Below are 6,466 nucleotides of genomic sequence, written 5' to 3' on the forward strand. Positions count from 1 at the left end.
CCTAGCGAAAGTATGCCACACGAAGTCCTGGAAAACATGCTTAATGAGGTTGAGAATATTATTAATTCTCGACCGTTGACGTCGATCCCTATCGATAATGATCAATCTCCAGTCTTGACGCCCAACCATTTTCTTTTGGGGTCAAGCAATGGGATGTGGTCATGGGTTCCGCTTGATGATAGTCCTAGAACATTGAAGAGCAGTTGGCATTTCTCCCAAATCTTGGCCAATCGTTTTTGGAAGCTTTGGCTACAGGATTACCTGCCATCAATCACCCGCCGAACCAAATGGTTTACAGAAACCAAGCCAATCAAGGTCAACGATATTGTTATAATAGTGGATCCTAAGCTTGCCCGGAACTGCTGGCCTAAGGGGAGGGTAATAGGTATCAAGAAGGGTACAGATGGACAAGTACGGAGCGCTACAGTGCAAACTTCCAGTGGCATATACGAACGACCAACAGTTAAGCTCGCCGTGCTTGACGTAGGCGTCGAAGAAAATGCGCATCCAGACGACCAGGAGCGCATTCTGGGGGGCGCTGTTGATTCCGCTACGTCGACACTCCGTCGAGCTCCCGATGCCCCAGTTTCGACCACACCCGACGGCCATCAAAGGGATTGTTTCGTGCACGATAGACGTCAGACCCCGTAGGTAGAAACAATAGGGACACAGAACAAGCAAGTGAATGTGATGACATGCAGATCACTCTAGAAGCTAAAATTAAAATAATTTGGATTAAGTGAATTACTTATGCTCTAATGAAATGAATTCCAAGTGCTACTTATTATCTAACTGTTTAGATACCATGCAAGTAATTTAAACATCTAAATGGTGAAACTCGTGATCTATATGCTAGTTGTTTCTTATTGCAGTTTTTGAAGTAGCTTACTGGAATTGTACTACACATGAATTCGTAGATATATATAAAATTACAGATAAGGGTGAGACAGATTATTTGGCAAAATGCTTTGATTATATCTACATATATTTTTTCTTTAATAGCATAAATTTAAGGAAGTGCATTCAAAACTAGTAACTAGGATACATACACTTAAACACTAAATTGAACTACGACACTTGTCACAGGGTGAGCAACTTAACTATGCTTTATCAAAAACCATTATTTAACCGTTATATAACACGAATTATTGCAGGAAGAATTTATAAGTTGAAGAATCAACGCATCAACTAGAACGGTTGAGCGGTAACGAATTACTACAAGTAAAACGAAACATATTTATTATTGTCACCTACTAAAATTATGCTTTCTTGTAGGAATTTTGTAATTTATTCTTCGTATCATCTCACCAATAAATTCACATAATTGACTATTCGTCTATTACCGCCCAACAGGTACTTTACAGTCTGCAAGCCAATTTTGCAATAAAATATGATTTTCCTTGACTTTTGAGATAATTTAAAAGTGTTCTCCAAATGTATGTTTTTCAACAGCGTGGGTAAGACGGACCAGTAGGGTAAGATGGACACGTTTGGAAAATTAGCTAATAAGCCATAATTTGCGTAAAATTATGTTGATTTCCGTTTGACTGAAATATCAACGCGCACTGAAACGGTGAAAACTAGCAATAGCCAATATCTTACAAAAATATTGATGAAAATTTTTTAAGTTCTCTATAATAGAGAGATGTTCCTTCTTTTTCTCATCTGCACGAAAAACTATTGAAAAATCTCCATAAAATTTCAAGTGATTCAATAAAAAGTTGAATTTTTATTGCTTCGCCCATACAAAGTGTTAGGCGAATTTGATCAAGTTATTGCTAATTTCAAATTTTTAATTGTGCGATAATATAGCTGCCCACTCGGTAGATCAATCATAATAGAATCTAAATCTGGCTTTGAATCTCTTAGCGAAACGTGTTTTTTTTTTATAAATTAAAATCTGTTTTGTAAATTGGAACCCTCCATACACTGATAAACGCCAACAGTATGCAATGCTTTAATAATTTTACGAAGTTCAAACTGTTCTAACGACAGAAAAAAAACTAATTTAAAGATTTTTTTAACAAAAAAAAATCAATACGATATGCTTTCCACGGCTTCCTTAATGTGTAATGTGTAATGTGCAGGGCCGGATTTACAAATGTGGGGCCCCGGGGCCACAGCGTTGTGCGGGCCCTCCATTAAGAAGATAAATTTTGCCCATATAACATGGAAAAAAAAACTAAAAAAACATTAATGTGACTTACGAAAATGTTAATGAAGGTATTAATGTAGTTGTTAAAAAATGTGAATCTTAATAAATAAGCAGAACTAGCCAAAATGTCAATATTCACTGAGTTATTTGTAACAGACTTGAAATTCTGGCGTGAAAGCAATGATAAAAAAGTAATATGAAGTAAAAAAATATTTTCAAGAGTGCATTCGCCGCATTGGATCCCAGATTTGGTGTTAATTCAAGCCAGAGTTCATAAAGAAGCCACAAGAAGAAATGTTTCGAGAAATTTCTTGAAAAATTTGTAGTGCAATCGGTGGTGTCGTTTTTATGATATCCAAAGATAATTTATATTGGATCACTGTTGCAATCTCCGGAGAGTTGCTGGTCGATCACCATAAAGAATGAACACGTATCAAAAACTTGTTCTAACGCGATTGTTAGGGAAGGTTTTGGCGACCTTCTAAATGAATTTATCACATTACTCTGGTATCAAAGAGAATATTCTAATAAAAAATACTAAACAAATTTTAGAGGAAATTTATGATAAGTTCCTGATGGAATTTTTGATTAAGTTTTCAATAGAATTTTCTATTAAATTTCTTTGAAATTTTTAGCGGAAAACCTGGACAAATTTTTAGTCAATTTCTTTACAAATTTCTACTGGATTTTTCTCAATCCATTTCGTCAGGAGTTCGCCATGGATTCATTCTCATTTCAATGAACAAATATCGCTACTCAAAAAATTCGGACTGAAACTCTTCACAATAATTTGCCTTAAATACATGCTGGATTTCCTCTAAAAAATGGTTCAAAAGATTTGGTGTTCTCCGTTTTAAGTTAGTCGTAAATTGTCTAAGTACAATCAAACTCAAGAGTTTCAAAAATATTTCCATATTTCGAAAAAAAAATCTTTTGATATTTTCAAGAATTTCGTAGAAAAAAAAACTAACAAATTTAGCAGTAATTTTTAGAGGTTTCATAATCATAGAGGTTTGGAGTTCCTCTTAGAATTTAGTCGAAGATTTGATAACCGGTGATTTTTCTTAAGCAAATGCGCAACAACAAATAAATGGTAATAAATTTTGGAGATAAAATTTAAAATTTCATAAAAAGATGGACAAATATTTGCAGTCTTTCACAAAAGAATCACATCATATCACAAACATCTTGCTAGTTGACAGTAATTCGAAGTTCTTATGACAAAAATCAAATCAAGAGAAATTTCTTGCACTACTTTTTTTTATTGCTTTGCATTTTTTTTTCGTGAAGTTGAATTTTGTGGGGGCCCCTAAAATGTGGGGGCCTGGGGCCCATGCTGTACCTTTTCATAAAGTGCATAAAAAAATCTCAAATTTTGACTGTTTGTCAACCTATTACATGTGCATCATTGGTGCAAATTTATGCTTGATTGGTTAATCTTTCGCGACGCTAGTACACTAAAACCCCAATTTACGCTCACTTTATTTGCGCCAAACTCAATTTGCGCCCCCCGATTTACGCACTAATTCCCAAATAACGCTCCCCCCATTTACGCACTAATTCCCAAATACAGGTATACCTCGATTTAGTGGACATTTCAATTTTTGAAATGTCTATAAAATCGAATTTTACATAAAATCGAAGCAAAATTTTTTTGTTTTATTTTTATTTAAATTTTATACCAAAATGTACCAAAACATATAAAAACTGCATGAAAATTGAGTTTTCGATAAAAGGCTCGGAGTTTTTGACCTATATTAGTAATTCTCGCTTAATAACGAATTAACCACTGTTTCGCTATTTTTTATGCTCGAATTATTTTGTCTAAAACTATTTATGGTTGATTGAAAAGCCAATATTTTGTGCAATGGACATACACAATAACGCTATTTGCATAAATGTCCCAAAAAATTAAAAAAAAAAATCGGAAATTCATTTAGGGTTTTTTTGAAAATATCTCTGAGGATTTATTTACCCTGGAATTTGTTTACGAATTGCTTCATAAATTCCTCCAGGGTTGCCATCTGAAATTCCTCAAGAGATTCCGTCGGAAATTTAGAGATTCGTGACAATCACTTGATAGAGCGTGGTTACTGGTTGTGCTGTATTTGCCGAACGATCTTTCTGTATGAGTAGTGTAGGCTTGTGACGCTATCGTCTCGGTCTCGGTCGACTTTTGTTGCAATTCTGAGGTGTTAAATAAAGTTAAGTGAACTCAGAATTTTCAACTCTATTACGACGGTCTGCGAATGATACTTGCCACATTAATTCATCATGTTACAGTTTACACAAGTTATTTCAGAGATTTTTTGAGAAATTGGCCCAAGAATTATTTCAGAAATTCTTCTAGTTATTTATTCATAAATTTCCCTAGGCATTTATTTGGAGAATCTTTTGGAGAATCTCTTGGAGAAATCTACCAAAATTTCCTTCAGAAACTCTTGTAAAATATCTTTCTGTTTTTGTTTGTGAAATTTGTGCGAGTGTTCGGCCAAAAAATCCTTTTCGGATTCTTTCAAAAAATCTTCCATTTGGAAATTTTCTTCAGAGATTTGTTTAGAAATTCTTTCTGTTCTATGAATTTCACAAAGAATTCATTCCAAGCATTTCAATGATTTTCTTCTGAAATTCCTCCCCATTTTTTTCCAAAAAAAAATATTTTTAAATTTGAGTAGAAATGCCTCTGATGTTTCTTACAAAAATGCATTCAGAGATTCCATTAGAAATATCTTTCGACATTTATTCAAATTACTCCAGAGATTCCTTTAATAAAACTTTCAGCTATGCCTTCATAATCTATTTTTCAGAAAATGTTTCAAAAATTTAAACTGGGGTTACTTTCTAAACTCTTCCAAGGATTTCATCAAAAATTCTCACAACAATTTCCAATTTCTACAGAAATTCCTCTCCAGTGACTCCGGATGTTTCAGAAAGGGTTGTGTATGAATTTTTATTGATACTCCTCCAGGGATTTCTTCAGAAAATCTTTCAGAGAGGTAAATTTTTTCGAGACTTTTTTAGATATTTGTCTGAAAAATCCTTCGGGAATTTCTTAAAGCATTCTCTCAAACGGTTCCCCGAGGATTTATTTCAAAACTCTCTCCAGGGTTGGCTTTAGAAGTTGCTCCAGGGTTTTTTTTTGAATCTGAATTTCTGTCAGAAGAACTTCCTGGGATTTCTCTAGAATATTCTTCAGGGACTCTTTAAAAAGTATGAGATCCATTAGGGAACTTTCTGCAGGGATTCCTGTAGAAATTACCCTGGGGGTTCCTTCAGAAAATCTTCCGTGGATTTGATTATAAATTAGACTAATAATTTTTTCAAAAATATCTCCAGATTTTCCTTCAGAGTTTTTTTTTATAATTTTCTACATTGATTTTAATAAACTTCCACAGATTTTTCGAGAATTCTTTCATAGACCCTTGTTGAAATCCATCCTAGGACTCGTTTAAAAAATCTTTAACGAGTTCCTGAAAAAATCTTTGGAAACTGCTCATAGATTTACTTCAAAAATTCATCCAGGAAATCCCAAAGAAATTCAGTCAAAATTTTTCACAAAATCTTCTAGGGATTCCTCTATACTTTACAATGTCATATAGAAACTTCTCTAAGAACTCCTTAAGAAAGTCTTACACGGATGGATTCCATAAATGTTGCATGGGTTCGAAAAATCTTGCATAGATTGTTCTAGAAATTCATCTACGAATTTCTTTGAAAGAGATTCCTTCAGAATTTTTTCGAAGCATTCATCTAGAAAACCTTCCACGAAGTTCAAAAGTATTCCATGAACTTTTTTTTAAATATGGTTCAAATTTTGAAGAAGTTTTGAGTTTCTGTTTCTCAATGTATCAGAATCAGAAAATTAAAACTTCTTTAAAATTATCTCAGAAGTTTTCAAAAAAACTGTCTCCAATGATTGCTTTTGGAATTCTATAAGATATTATAAAGGAAAATCCCAAAATTTATTCACATGCCTTTAGATATTGCTTCAAGACATTTTTCCTCCAGAAATTGCTCCAAGGATTTTTTAAGTTAGAAATTCTTAGGAAATCTTCCAAGGACTACTTCAGAAATTTTTCTTCAGATTTTGCCGACTGCTATAGAGGATTGCTATGGAAAGGCTGGAAGACATTTATACAGAGATTCCTGCAGAAATTGACACAGAGATTTCCTCAGAAATTCCGCCGGTTATTCCTCTATATATTTTATTAGAAATATCTCCAGGATTTCCTCCAAGTGCACCTCTAAGAATTCCTCTATGAGTTTCTCAAAGACTTCATTGAAACTTTGTTTAAAAATTTTTTTGGGGGT

The 6,466-nt window shown here is 33.7% G+C and overlaps 1 long non-coding RNA gene across 1 annotated transcript; it reads left to right on the forward strand.

The window, feature by feature from the left end:
- The first annotated feature begins 210 nt into the window (after positions 1 to 210).
- LOC134287114 (uncharacterized) lies at positions 211 to 1,351 on the forward strand. The gene is made up of 3 exons (XR_009997035.1): positions 211 to 1,087; positions 1,155 to 1,221; positions 1,276 to 1,351. It is a non-coding gene; the product is annotated as an uncharacterized LOC134287114 (long non-coding RNA).
- Positions 1,352 to 6,466: the final 5,115 nt, after the last annotated feature.

Source organism: Aedes albopictus, chromosome 2 (assembly GCF_035046485.1).
Source record: "Aedes albopictus strain Foshan chromosome 2, AalbF5, whole genome shotgun sequence".
In the NCBI taxonomy this organism is placed as follows: domain Eukaryota; kingdom Metazoa; phylum Arthropoda; class Insecta; order Diptera; family Culicidae; genus Aedes; species Aedes albopictus.